The following is a 15,859-nucleotide window of genomic DNA, read 5'->3' on the forward strand; positions in this document are numbered from 1 at the left end:
CCAACATTCCCTTTCGTTATTTTCGTTTTTTGTTTGTTTTTTGTTTTGCACCCTTCCCTGGGGGCAGATGATCAGCCATCTGCCCTCAGGGGGGGGCCTAACCTGCAGGCCCCATCCTTTGGGGGCCTGCACACTAATTCCTGGTGGCCCTCCACCCCCACCCCCCAATTAGATGGGGGGCCACCTCATGTACTCCTCCCTGGGGGCATAAATCTGCCCCCAGGGAGGGCAACAAGGGGTGGCCCCCCTTTCCACTGGGTGTGAGAGGGAGAGGGCCACCACCATTTTATGGGGGCAAAAAAATCCCAGGCCCCCCACCCCTCATGCCCATTCTATTTTTTTTATTTTTTTCCCCTTTCCTGGGGGCAGATGATCAGCCATCTTCCCCCAGGGTTGTGCACATATGTGCCTCCATGCTTTGGAGGGCAGGGGGGGAGAGGGCTGCTTACTTGAAGCAGCCCCCCCATGTCACAAACGTTTCCATGGTGGTCCAGTGCGTTGCTGGTCACAGATCGAGCGCTCTGCGCCGATCCGTGACCAGCAATGCCTCATGTAGATGGTGTCCTTGGAAAGGAGAGAATCTCCCCCTTTCCAAGGACAACACTTTTTTCCTATATCCCTGGTGGTCTAGTGGGCCCCAGGGCCCCAAACCCCTTCCCACCGCCCCCCTTCCCTCGACTTTTGTTTTCTTCTTTTTCACCCCTGGGGGCAGTGATCATCTGCCCCCAGGGGTCTCCAGTGCTGTGGCCCCATGCTTTGGGTCACGGGGGGAAGCGGGCCGCTTACCTAGTAAGCAGCCCCCCGTTCCCCCGCGTCACAAACAGATCTCTATTGATCCGGTGACATTGCTGCCCACGGATCGTGCGCCCTGCGCCCGATCCGCAGGCAGCAATGCCACACAATGGGTATTGTTGGAAAGGGGAGAAACTCCCCTTTCCAACGATACCCGCCTCGATCTACGGCTTGAAATACAGCCGGAGATCGACGCAGAGAAAAAAAGGCACTCACCTTCTTTCTTCACTGCAGCAGCCGAAAATGGCTGCTGCAGTGATTTTACTTTCAGTTTCACGCCGACGTGCTTTACGCACACCGACGTGAAACTGAAGGTAATCCAGCCCCCTGGCAGTGATGGGGGACCTCCCCCTCACATAGCCCGGGGGTTGGATTACAGTTTTGCAGGGATCACACAAAACAAGGTGCCAAAAAGGACGAGCTATCTCGTCTTTGGCACTGCGTATGCAATTCCAATGACGAGATATCTCGTCCTTGGCACTTAAGGGGTTAAAAAAGTCCTAAAGTCCAGCAAAAGAACTGGGGGTCTCTAAGGTTGAAGTGAATTAGCACATACTTGAGCATTCTCCCTAACAGGAGGTCATCCCTGTACTGTCCAAGTATGTGCTGGTCCAATCTTGGCATACTTCATTGAATAAGTACTGTGACAGGTAAGAGGGATATGAAGGTAATGCTTGGATTACTTACTGGTTATCTCCACTACTCCTAGTTGTACTCTTGATTATCACAGTACTAACACCCTCCTCTCCATCCCTGGTGCCAAGGTCATCCTGGTTCCGCCGATGTAGACAGTAGGATCATAGGATTGGTCAGGTGCTTTATACCCCAGGCTATTAGGGGGAATCTGTTAAAAAGAGGAGAATTTTTGACAAAAGGATTTATCGGAAGACGGGGCACCTTCATAGAGTAAGTACTGTGCCAAGGTAGAGTATGACTAGGAGTAATGAAGATTATCAGTATGTAATCCAAGCATTAATTGTGGCGACTTGGATTTGTTTCTGGGAAAGCATGAATGCTTATTTTCAGGTAATCCAATACGGTACATTGTTATTATTAAACCTGGTAATCCACAGAATTCAAAGTACCACTGTATAGAAACCGAAATAACATACTTACGGCTTTACATAAGAAACCTACAGTTTTAAAGCACTGTATTCCCAGCATTGTAGAGGAAGAGTGTAATGGAGAGGACATTACCCACCCATAGGACTGCACTTGGGAGACACATATTGATAAGAATTTGATCTCAATCTCAAAATGTATCTCCTCCAAGTTCTTTTTCGAAACATGTGTTTTTCATCTGAATTGTATAAGGCTATCCTGCCTTCAAGCTTGGGAACTATGTTAGAATCAGACAAGTAGATCCTGCTCCCAACCTTGACATCCAGTAAGCATAATGCCTTCAAGTGTCCTCAGTAAATATGGTCGAGAAGCCAATGTATGCTTCACAAGAGGTCACTGGGATTACAGAATTATAGTATAACAAACTATTTGTTAACATAAAAGAAGTCACACAAGGTTACACTTTTATATGTAGTTTGTCTTCTGTTGCACATAAATAATAATAACACAAGCCTCTGTTGTGGTTGCAGGTGTTCCCCAATGCGTGAACATCCATTTAGTAGATTGAAGTCAGTGTCAAAAGTTCTATTTCTTTAGCTCTAGGCCTTCAACAACTGTTATTTTTCACAGGCAATAAAGCTTGGTAATGATTTCTGGAATGGGATACCGATTCTGATACTGTGGTTGCCCCAAAGCTAGCTTATGGCTCAATGTTACTGGCAGGAATCTTGTGGTTAGACAGTTTTCTGTTTTTCCAGCTAGTTCGATCAGTTTCCAGTCCTCCAGTTTCTATGTTTCTGGTGGCAGCACCAGAGTTGATGAGTGTCTCCAGATGCTCCACCAAGTGACAGGGCTACTGAAGAATATCATAAAAATGAATAATGAAGAAAAAACTATTGCTGGCACTGAGTAGCATTGGCACTGGTACAACACAGAAGAAATAACAGTTCCTGTGGCTTACTGGTGGTCCATGAATGGCAACCGGTAACCCAAGGTAACTTTCAATGTTCATATTTCACAGCATTGAAACCCCAGAATGTTGATCTTTCAGGGTATCTGTTCTTGAAAGGGGCCCCTAGGGGTCCCTCGTGCTATGGAGACAAGGCAATAACCATACACGAAAAGATGCGCCAGACACGAGGTTCAAATTCCCAATGCTAGGGTTTATTGCAAGCAAAAATAGTCTCAATTGGCCAATTCTGGTCTCACGCCCTGCGACGTGAGTTTCCTAGACCTCGAGGGACGCAAGAGAGCGAATTACGTACATCAGTTACATATTTACAAAATGCATATCATACAATCAGCAATGTCATGTTTAACACCCCTCTTTATTAAGTTTCTTTGAACTCGGGATGACGATGGACATATCCGACGAGTATGACGATTATGACACTTTCGATGTCTATTCTAGTAACAATGTGCAATTAGAAAGTGTGGAGGCATCTTTTAGTTGTTGAACAGAACACGGTGGTTCTGTTCTTGGAAGCAAGCTGCACACGGGGGAAGAGCCACATTCCAAACTTTGCGATCTATGAGATACTATTCGTGTCCTGGGAGCCGACACGCTCTAAAGGTTTTTGCGAAGGGGGGCCATAGGAAGAGCATAATTCAAGCCTTTAGCTGTTTTATTCTAACATATTCTACCATCGTACGAGACTGGCTGGCAGCTGTGAAGTGATTAAATGCCCTGCAGCTCTCTCCCAAGGCTACAGAGAGGGAGCGTGGGCATTCCTTTCTGAGCTACTCACGAGGAGTTTCAACGACCTTGTCCTTTCATTTTCAGACAACAATGTTAACAGTTGAGCAGAGTAAGCAGAATTCGCAAGAATTGCAAGCTGCAAAGCAGTTTAGACAGAAAGCAATGAATAATGGTTAACAAGCAAAATGGCGATTCTTGCTACGTTTAAAATGGCCGCTTCTTGGTCAAGCATGGCAGTCTATATTTCTATAATTCGGTGCATAAGATGGTTGGCCTACGGCCATCAAGTTACATCTGTCATTCAAATGAAGGGTATTCATTTTTCCAGATTGACAAACCCTCCTTTTGGCCGTATGCCAAACGTCTTATTCATTCATTGTATCCTCCTCCGATGAGGATAAGTCTGGGGTATCTATGTCTGAACCATCTTCATCATCCATGTCTATACTGATTTTGTTTCATCAGTGTCTCTGTTATTTTGGCCATGCGTTTGATTTCCTCTCGACACCATGTGCATACATCCCTTAGTACATCCATCAGTTATTTCAGTGCAAACTATTGGTAAGCATTGTATGCAACAGCAACATGTTATGAATATACCAAGTACCATCATTAGTATCGAAATTAACTTCCATCCCCAAGACCGCAATAATCCCCAAAACCAGGATCCTATCCCCCAACCCCCTTCTTCAGTAGAGAGTGTGGAATTTATGACATGTAATTTCCAGATTGCTTTAAATATCGTAGGGGAGTAATCATCTATCTACACACAGCATGCAGTTTTTACGAGTTTGCAAACTCCCCCACGATCAACTAATATTATATCGAGAGCCACCCTGTTTTGGAGTGCCATTAGTCTTATTCTTTTTTCTTCTAAAGTCATATTCAATAAAATATGCGTTGTTGAATCTATTGTTTTTTTTAATATTCCAGACAGTTTTCTTATATTGTAAGAATTTTCTATTTGGGACAAGAATGGTATAAATGATTTGGCTATATCCATTGCTATTATTCCATCCTCGCTACTCCTTTGAGTTCTACCTTTTGTTCGTCTGGCTACTTCTGCTGTCTCCAGGAGGAACACTCCTGGAAACAGTAGACCTAGGTAGCATGTACCTCCCCAGTTCCTAGGTAACCATGGATATGCTTTTTCTCCACATATAAAGTAAACAGGGTCTCCTACGTACACGGTTTCTATTTCGTGTTTTAAAACCACTGTGTTCAGGCAGTTGCTAAACGTTCCTACTTTATAGGAACCCTTTTTCTGTAAACATAAGGGAGCAGTTTTTGGGCTGTGATCCATTGTATAGGCAGGGGGCACAGCATCTTTATTCCATTCATCCCTCATTCGAAATGTCATTACTGATGTTTTTTCTGCTGGCGGGGTTGGTCTATTTTGCCTATGTAATCTATCTAGTCTTGTTATCTTTCGTGTATTCTTCCGCATGGGTTCTAGTGAAAACACGCAAGCTTTTTGGAATATGGAACAACTCACAGGTCTCATGATCACTTCCTCAAATTCATTCATATTGGTCTCATCTAGCTGACCCGTACTACTCTTGTTCCATTTACCAAAGAACATTGCACTCAATGTTACTTTATATGAATAAATCAATGGTAATGGTTGTACATACCAGCCTATCCCTTTCCCACCATGTTGTGGTAAATGGGCACAAACCCAGCAATCGTTTTTCTTTAGAACCGCATGGGTCATGTTCATGATGAGCAACAATGTATTGTTGCCGTATCCTTCTCTATGTCTTTCCTCCATTGGGGCATAGTACCAGTGATTACATGAATCGGGCTTTCAGTAGCTGCTTTTGGCAAAAGTGTTTCTAATGGGTGCGCGTACTCCAGAAACCATAGTGTAATAGCTGTTATTGTTGGTACTACCATACTTGAGGAACACAAGACCAATGTCCAAATCAGTACCTTATTCCTTTTACCATGCTTTTCCCTAAATTTACAGTCTCTAAATCTATCATCTTTTCAGCAGGGGTGCAGGAGGAGGCTGAAACCGGTCTTGACTTGTTCTTCATCGTCCTTCTTGCTGGCAAAGTTTGTCGCAAATGTCTCTCGTTCTTGATGCCAGAAAAGTTAAACGAAAAATGTCACAATTCAATTCTGCCAGCCTTTTCACAGCCTCGATCACTTATCCACTCCGAGCAAGATTAGTTGTTCTTTCTCCCACCGCTCAGACGATTTCTGAACAGTTCTTTATTGATAGAGTACTATGTGCATCCAGCTTGTCCCGCTCTGGCTTAGGACACATGTACTCTATCAGCCTTAGTACTTATGTGCGTCCAGCTTGTCCTGCTCTGGCTCCTGACACGTGTACTTTTATAAGCTCACCGAGGAGCCGTGAGTCTTGAATTGTCCGACTTGCACAATTCTCACACTTCTCTCCTCTACGCCCCTGGCTCCTACTCCGTCCGTGAGTGGAACCAAAGGCAAAAGAAAAGCACCAAAGATCTGTGGATCACTTTGCCTGTCGAGGCCGCAAATTATACCGATTCACTCCTGGTATTGTATGATCCGTGAATAGTGCCGTTGCACTTCCAGTATCAGGCTCAGTGTCAGCCTGTGGCACAATGATGGGTAGCGATGAGCGCCGTGGCAATGATGTAGTTTCTTTCTTTGGCTTTGGTGCATTTGCAGAATCTGGTGGGCGCCAAAGGGGTACACGCGTTGTTTCTGCTTGTGTTTGCAATGCAGGGTTTGTGTCGCTCGGCAGTGATGTTTCTGCTGAGCAACGTTGGGGCACTTTTGGCCGTCTCCCCTTACTGGCAGCCTCCTCAGGCTTTGTTTCGAGTTTCACTTCTCGCTTGGGCTTTGTTTCAACTTTCACTTCTCGCTCAGGCTGATGCTGTGGCAATGGACTGGCAACAGTTCCTTTAGTTTCCGAGACCGTTTCCTTTCTCTGGTCGTCGGAAGTTGTCAGCAGTCCTGGGATTCTTTTTGCATGTGTTGCATGGATCCATGCCTTCCGTCCGTCTACTCGGATGGCCGTTTGCGTTGCCAAAAGTACTTGGTAGGGGCCGCGCCACCTGGGTGCTAATGCTGTCTTAAGTTCAAAGTTCTTTATTAAGACCCAACTTCCAGGCTCCAGCGAGTGCCCCAGTCCGGTATATCGCACTGGTAACGCCTCCGGCACCTGCTGATGAATCAAGCGCAACTTCTGTATTAAAAGTCCACAGTACATGCTTAACATAGGATGCTCGACCTCACATAATCTTTTGGGCTGCGGTGAGCACCATACATTTGCTGGTCTCCCCATTATAATCTCATAGGGGGAGAGCCCAGTCTTAGCCTGCACAGACGTGCGCATGCACAACAGCGCTAGGGGTAATGCATCCACCCAACTCAACTTGCTCCCAGCGCAGATTTTTGCTATCTTTGACTTTAAGATTCCGTTATGTCTCTCCACAAGCCCGGCAGAACTGGGATGCCTGGAACTGTGGAATCTCTTCTCTATCTGCAGACCTGCACAGATCTGTAGCACTACTGCACCCACAAAGTGTGGGCCGTTGTCTGACCACAGGACACGGGGCAACCCAAACCCGGAGAAATACTCCTTTAACATTACTTTTGCCGTTGACATGGCAGTACAGTCTTTTAAAGGATATGCCTCCACCCACTTGCTAAATGCACAAATCACCACTAACACATATTTGTAGTTCTGGCGCCTTTCCATTTCTATGAAATCAAAATGGACCACCTCAAATGGCATAGAGGGTGGGCCGAAACTACCTGCTGGAGTCACGGTTCCCTTCCCTACATTGTGTTGCAGCCACATAATACAATTCTGCACTAGCCTTTCTGCATTCTTTTTTATGTGCTCATTTTTCCATACTGTGGATAAATGCTGTAACATCTTCTTCGCTCAAATGTGGGTAGGGCTATGCGCCATTATAACCATTGCAGTCACGTAACAATTTGGCAACATCCAGTTCTTTGTTTCCTTGTCCACCCAACATCTTTCCAAATCTAACTCAGCAGAGCCCTCAGCCCACCTCTGAATCTCTTCGGTCGTGGCCTCAGCCTGCATTTCTTTGACTGTGGCAACTCCATTCTCTATCATACAAGGTACTTCCTCGGTACTGTCATCATTTTATTTCCCAAATCTGTGGCTGTTTGCTTCGCAATCCTGTCTGCAAATGCGTTTCCCTCTCCCACTTTACATGTTACTTTTTTATGCGCCTCACACCTCACTATAGCTAGGCGCTTTGGAAACGTGAGTGCAGACAACAATCGCACAATCAAAGGGCCATGCTGAATCCTGGCCCCATGTGATGTCAAGAAACCCCTCTCAGCCCAAAGTCAGCCAAAGTTATGAACCACGCCAAAGGCGTACTGGCTGTCAGTATAAATATTCACGTTCAAATTCTCAGAGAGTTCACAGGCTCGGGTCAGTGCTATTATTTCTGCGGCTTGCGCCGAATTGTAGGGAATTCTTCTGCTTTCTACAACACTCTCTAGGGTAGTAATTGCATATGCGGCCGTTGATGTGCCATCAGGTAATTTAAAACAAGAGCCATCACAAAATAACTCCCCATCTGGCTCTTTCTGTGGGATGTCGCTCAAGTCAATTGTTCCCTTTGTTTCTTCTCCAGTGACCATTAAACAATCATGGGGTGGTGATTCGTTGTCACCAATTTCTGCTATGGGCAGTGGCATTAATTCTGCAGGATTCAATGCGCTACACCTCATAATTTGGATGTGGGGTGCAAACAAGATGAGCTCATATCTTGTCAGTCTAGCTGAGGTGAGGTGTTGCATCTGTGTCCTATTTAATAGAACGTCTATAGCATGTGGCACCATCAGAATTAAAGTGTGCCCCAATACCATTCCTTCTGTTTGTTTCACTGACGCAGCAGCCGCTGCGACAGATCGCAAACACCGTGGTAGTGCGCGCGCTACAGGGTCCAACGCGCAAGAATAATAGCCGCACGGCCTATTTCTTCCACCTTGTTCCTGTGTCAAAACCGCCAATGCACATCCTTCACTCTCACTCACAAATAGTCTAAAGATCTTTTTATAGTTAGGAGTGCCTAAAACTGGCACAGCACACAATGCAGCTTTCAACTGCTCAAACACTTTCTGACATTCCTCATCCCACTGTAAAGGCATCACCGCATCCTTTTTAGTCAACTTTATCATCGGCTTCACAATCAACGCAAAATTACTGATCCACTGCCGACAATAAGAGGCCATGCCTATTACAGCTCTCACTCCTTTTTGAGTTTTTGGAATAGGCATACTAGAAATACTTTCTATGCGTTCTGGTGTTAATCTTCTCCCTTCTTTCGAAAGTAGGTAACCCAAATAAGACACCTCCTTCTAATTATACTGGAATTTCTTCAAACTTGCCCTGTGACCATGGGTCGCTAAGTGTGTCAATAGTAATATAGTACTTCCTTTGCAGATCTCTTTTGTGTCAGAGCTAATAACAAGTCATCTATGTACTGCAAGAGTACGCAACCTTCGGGTAATTCTAGCATGTCTAGCTGCTCTTTTAGCGCTCTGCTGTAAATGCTCGGGCTTTCTGTGTACCCTTGTGGAATGCGTGTAAATGTGAATGATCGACCTCCTAGAGTGAACGCGAACAAATATCTACTGCTTTTATCCACTGGAATGCTAAAGAACGCGTTCTTCAAATCAACTACACTAAAGTATTCTGCAGTGGCCGGTATCATTGTCAGTATCGTTGTGACATCTGGGACCAAAGGGAATTGTGGGTCTACCACTTTGTTTAATGCGCGCAGATCAATTATGAAACGATAGGGTACCTCATTGCCTCCTTTCTTGTAAACTGGAAGAATCGGGCTGTTACACATGCTACCTGCAATTTCTTCAACCACCCCCAATCTCACCAGGTCAGTAACAATACTTTTTAATCCCTTCTCACCTTCAACAGAAATTTTATACTGGGGAATTCGTGGTAGTGTAACACCTTCTTTCAAAGTTATTTTTGCTGGCTCTATTTTCAAACATCCTACATCGTTATCATGCATTGCCCACAGACAGGTTGGTACTCTACTTAGCTCTTCTGGTAACTCTATTGACATAAATTCCGTCACCGGTGTATCGTGAGACCACATCGTGAGGAACACCCCATCTGCCGTACAATGTATGACTGCCCCCAATTTTCTCAACAAATGGAATCCTAGCAAGTTCTGTCCACAATTTTCTGTCAAGAGAAATGGACACTGTTCCGTAAATGGTCCTATTGTAATTGGGACAGTTTCGGACATGGGGTTAATTACTGGTGTACCTGCGAACCCTACAGAAACATTATTTTGCCCCGACAGTGGTATCTCCGGAACCAAGTGGTGGTCTATCGATACAGGGGCACTTCTGTGCCCCTGTATCTACAAGGAAACGGTGCTCCTTATCCCCGACTCTCATTTCTATGTAGGGTCCTCTCTGATTCACGGGAATAGACACTGGTTCCGACCCCTGTCATGGGCTGTCCTATCGCGGAAATAACACATCGTCCGATGTGTAGTCACCGCTGCTGCTATAATACATGTTTGGCTGTGTATCAAAAATATTCCCATTTCCCCCTTGATGTCCTCAACTCTGATCATTTCTCTGTTGGCCCTGCCCGCCCTGATTTTGGTTCGAAACACTTTGGTTCAATGCCTGGTTCTGTTGCGCTTGGTTTTGACCATAGGATTGGGTTTGAGTACCTCCATTGGTATATACCTGCTGCTGCTGCATGCTATTTCTGCTTGGGCCGTTTGACCCCTGATGTCCTCTATGAGGCCTTCTCTGACCAAACCCACCTCTATTCTGTAGGTGCGGGCATTGCGCTCGCCAGTGTCCTTCCTCCTTACAGTACACACATTGATTTACTCCCAATGACACCCCATGCATATTATTCAAATTTCCTCTGCCTTGTGCATTTTCTCTGCCTCTTTGTATCCAATGACCTGCTGCAGTAACACCCCAACTATCGTTCGCACCGCTTCTTTTCTCATCTCCAATGGGTACCCATTACATATCTCACTTCCTTCCTTTACTGACGTTCTTTTGTTTGACATCCATCGCATTGTTTCCCCCACCCATACCTGCAATCTTTGTTTATCACCTATTTGTCCCGGTACCGGCAAATGCTTTGTACCACCTGAAAAAACTCTCGGCCACGATTTTTGCATATACAACCTCGACGCCTCCTTCCTACCTTTCTTAATATACTCACTACTATATTCAGGTCTAGCAAACATCTCAGCATATCTGTTTTCCATTTCATTTTTTACTTCAATGAGTTTGTGCACATGTTTTCTTACATCCTCATCTCTTTGCTCACTGTGTGCTAACTTATTTAAATCTAACAATCGCTGTGGTGGTAAATTCCCAAGTATCTTTCTCCATTATCCCACCAAAATTTCCCCCATACATTCTAACACTACCTGTCTCTCGTTGCTTCTTCGGTACCCATACAATGAGGCCAATGCTGCCGTCCCATCGTATCCTTCTATGGACATTTCTGCCTCTTGCCGTAATTCATTCTTTCTTTCTTTGCTGATCGCGCCTCGAGTTACCTGTCCAAATCCTGTTCCTTCAGCCCCGCCTCTCGCCTCCCCGGTCTCAATTTCGACTTCGGGAGGGGAGGATGGTGCTGAATCTGTCTCTGGAGCGGGAGGTGCGGATGGGGCAAGTGACACAGGTGGCATCTGTGAAGGGCCTTCCTGGGTGCTGGGAAATTGTGTGTCCGCGGTCTGCACTTGAGGGAGTGCTTGCGCTGTGGGTGGGGCTTGGGTTAATGCTTCGTTGAGGGGAAGTGCTTGGGCTACGGGAGGGGGTATGAGAGCTACTGGTTGGGCCTGCGCAGTCACTGCTGGCGTGTTTGGTTTCGATTCTCGTTATGGGCTTCGACCCGTGTTAGTTAACAAATGTTCCATTAATTTGTCTGCTATGTGTAGTTCCCGCTGCGGGTATATTCTTTCTATGTTCATTTGGTCACGTCTCCCTTCCCGTCTTAGACTTGCCGTCCACTCCTCCTCCTCCTTTTCTTCTGCGACCTCAAGTTTCGTTTTGTGCCTACGCGCATGCTTCTCTCTACTCCTAAGTCGGAGCATTGCTTCCCTCCTCCAATCTTTGACACTCTCAAAAGCTGCGGGTCGCGCTTTTTTCCTAATGAGCACCCTTTCTAGGTTATCTATCGTCGCAATCTCAAAACTTCTATTAATCGGCCACTGATGGTCGGGTTGCTTTCTAGTTTGCCTATGCCAAATTTCACTAAATATTATCGTACCATATTTTGCATACATATCATAAGCTGGCGTTCCCCCAGGCGGTGCACTTTGGCCATATTCCAAGGACTGTCTACCGCAGCTGAAAAGCCCCGCTGAAGTGGACAGTACTCCAGGCATGTTTTTTTTAACCTTCCCCTCTGGTTAGCTAACTTTTGCCTGGACGTTTGAATTTGCAAAATCAACACTCTACCAAAAATCAGGTTTTTCTTTGAATCGGGGAATGACTCACCTGATAAAACAAGTCGCCTGTCCTAACGCAACCTCTCCCAACGTCGTGTCTGCGCATCTCTGGCTTCTGCCTCGTCTCGGGACCCTCGCCTCCTTTGCCCTCTGGCCTGGTACGTCGACCAGGGATCAGATGTGTGCAGATCTGTGGAAGGAATGTCTCCTCGCTTCTACAGGGCGCCCCGTACACTTCTTGATCCCGGCTCGACGTCCCGTCCTCGCCGTTCTTCCGCCTTTACTCCGTTACAACATATACGATGGGGCAAGTGGGGGAGGGTCCCTATTCGGGCACCATCTTGAAAGGGGCCCCTAGGGGTCCCTCGTGCTATGGAGACAAGGCAATAACCATACACGAAAAGATGCGCCGATACGAGGTTCAAATTCCCAATGCTAGGGTTTATTGCAAGCAAAAATAGTCTCATTTGGCCAATTCTGGTCTCACGCCCCGCGACGTGAGTTTCCTAGGCCTCGAGGGACGCAAGAGAGCGAATTACGTACATCAGTTACATATATACAAAATGCATATCATACAATCAGCAATGTCATGTTTAACACCCCTCTTTATTAAGTTTCTTTGAACTCGGGATGACGATGGACATATCCGACGAGTATGACAATTATGACACTTTCGATGTCTATTCTAGTAACAATGTGCAATTAGAAAGTGTGGAGGCATCTTTTAGTTGTTGAACAGAACACGGTGGTTCTGTTCTTGGAAGCAAGCTGCACACGGGGGAAGAGCCACATTCCAAACTTTGCTATTTATGAGGTACTATTCGTGTCCTGGGAGCCGACACGCTCTAAAGGGTTTTGCGAAGGGGGGCCATAGGAAGAGCATAATTCAAGCCTTTAGCTGTTTTATTCTAACATATTCTACCATCGTACGAGACTGGCTGGCAGCTGTGAAGTGATTAAATGCCCTGCAGCTCTCTCCCAAGGCTACAGAGAGGGAGCGTGGGCATTCCTTTCTGAGCTACTCATGAGGAGTTTCAACGACCTGGTCCTTTCATTTTCAGACAACAATGTTAACAGTTGAGCAGAGTAAGCAGAATTTGCAAGAATTGCAAGCTGCAAAGCAGTTTAGACAGAAAGCAATGAGCAATGGTTAACAAGCAAAATGGCGATTCTTGCTACGTTTAAAATGGCCGCTTTTTGGTCAAGCATGGCAGTCTATATTTCTATAATTCGGTGCATAAGACGGTTAGCCTATGGCCATCAAGTTACGTCTGTCATTCAAATGAAGGGTATTCATTTTTCCAGATTGACATTCTCTTTCTAGGTGTGCTCATCTCAGTGACTCTGTGTCTGCATGGGGCAAACACTGGTGTCCAAGGTGTTGGTAGAGCAGATGATTTGGTTGGTCCCACCAAGTGAAGGCGACAAGGCACTGTAGTGGGATTTTTGCTTGGTTTAGAAGTTCCCAATTTTGCAGACCAGCAGCAGTCCTTCACTTTCAGGAATGCTCTTGGATGAGCTGCAATTCTAGCAGAGCTTCTGTACAGTTGATCGGCAGTTCAGGTGTGCTTGTTGTGCTTCTGGGCCTCGCCCCAGCATTAATCATATTATTGATGTGACAGACTTTATTTATAGAACATTTGCAGCATTGGGTTTCAACCATTTAACTATTTTGGAGGCCAACCAATCACCTGAGGCTGAACATTCAAGCTTTGTATGGCTGTTTCCAGACTTTTATGTTTTCCAAGCAAAGCCCAAGACTGCTTTCACGCTTGTCTTTTCCAGGGGGTTTCTACAATTTCTCTGCAAAAGTACTCTGCCAGAAAATTGCCATATAAGGTTACTTCTGTGTAATCCTTTTTTTCCCATGCAGGGCTGGTATTCTTGCCTGCTTGTCAACAATGATGTCAGGTGAGGAAAGCCACATAGATGTCTCCATTTGTTTCACTTTCATCCACATGTGGACAGACAGTTCTGGTTGTAGTAAACTGTATTGGATTCTAACAAGGTGCGCCATAAGGCCATCATCGGGTACATCTTGTACCCAGGCCAAAATTGAGTAATATGCCAACAGCCCCCAGGGCACGCATAGCCAGTCTTGTGTGTTATTTGACCCAGGACAAGACATGGCTATTTGTGAACCCTGACCCTGAGATGCTTAGGATTTCTCATTGGCATCAATGATGCTGCCTCAGCTTAGGACTCATCAGGGAAATGCCAAGTAACCGATCAGGAAAAAAGAATACATGTAAAGACACCTTGCAGATTGGCAGTTTACGATTTCAGCCTAACAGTGTGCCTTCCCCAGATTATGAATGAGGGAGTACTCACCACAAGGCTCATCCTGAGTTTCTAATCAACAAAGTTTATAAATGGTCCATCAATGTTTATATGGCTATTCCCACTTCCCACTTATTTTCTAAAGAGTGAAGTAGAACCATTGTTGGCTTATAAACCATCTGAGGAATTTGGAGGTCTTTCTCTTTATCATCATAAACCATTCCTGGTCTTTATGATTTGTGTCAATCTTAAAGGTAGATCATAGGGGATATGGTATAAAGTTCCTTATGCATTAGACATATAATTCAAAGCATATCATTCCTTTTCAGTTCTCTCTAACCTTGAGATACCAATTAACTAAAGTTGCAGTGTATTGTTTCCAAGTCCCATCCAGTTGTGCTAAAGCTGTGCCTATCCCTACAGCAAACGTGGTTGTAGAAGAAATGCCTGGCTTACTGTAGTCAGGTTCTCTCAGCAGAGGGGCACTGTACATGACATCATCCAGCTCTTGGAACACCTGTTGGTGATCATGCATCCAATAGCCTTCTTGTGGAGTTTAGAAATGGTCTGCTGGGTCATTGATGGTGCCTTGTTCCCATAATTACCAACATGACAATACCCAATGTGGTCAAGAAGTCACTGGGTTTGTGTGGTGCTAGGTTCTCAGTTAAGAGGAGCTTGGATCATTAACCGGAGAAGAAATGTGTGTCCAAGGTAACTTCGTGGCTCCTATGCCTGATTGGGAGATAAACCCTATTTCACTTCTGCAGCACTTTCTGGATGTGGTTTAAGTACTCCTCCCAATTATTTATGAATGCAGCTATGTCGTTCTGATATGTGGCCAGTGAGTACATGATTCACCATCCACTGAATATTGTCAGGTGTATTCATCAAGCCAATGGGCATGAACCTGAATTGACCACCAACGTGACAAGACTTTATCAAGGACTATCGGACGGTGTACTCATGTCTCAGTCCAAACTCTTGGCAACCTGAACCTTACTGTAATCCTGCACCTTTGCACATTTTAACACCCGTGCAGAAGAATATGTGGGACTGCTTTTCAGTAAATAAGGGAAAGAATCAATCTCTCGTTCATCCTTTTTTAATAATAACATTAAGCTCTACAAACCAGATGGAGGGGTTTCCTCCTGTTAACATGAATAACTCTATTGGCATATATAGGTGTTCTTAAGCTAAATAAGTCAGTGGCCTCTACTGTCTTATTGAAGACAGAGTATGAGACAGCCGGCTAGCCTGGGCTTTCTAGGTTCCGTTATGAGAACCTCCTGGCATACCAAAGGAGCAGAAAGACCGGCTTTGTGATCATTCTAATTTGTTAATAAAGGTATGCCTAGTTTGAGGCTTATGTTTTGCCTTTGTCACAACCTGGGCCTTGGCTATCCTGAGGACATGGAGATAATCTATCACATCCTGGGCTAGATTCCTTTCCCATCTTTCATTAAGGCAAGAGCGGCCCAGATTGGGTAACAAAACAAAAGTTTCAAGGGTGAAGATCCTTCTCCTTTCGGTGGTTCTTCCTGGGCGAACAGCAGGCACCGTACTAGAAGACCCAACCTTTTCC

This window comes from Ambystoma mexicanum, chromosome 6q (assembly GCF_040938575.1).
Source record: "Ambystoma mexicanum isolate Mex_15411 chromosome 6q, UKY_AmexF1_1, whole genome shotgun sequence".
NCBI lineage: Eukaryota > Metazoa > Chordata > Amphibia > Caudata > Ambystomatidae > Ambystoma > Ambystoma mexicanum.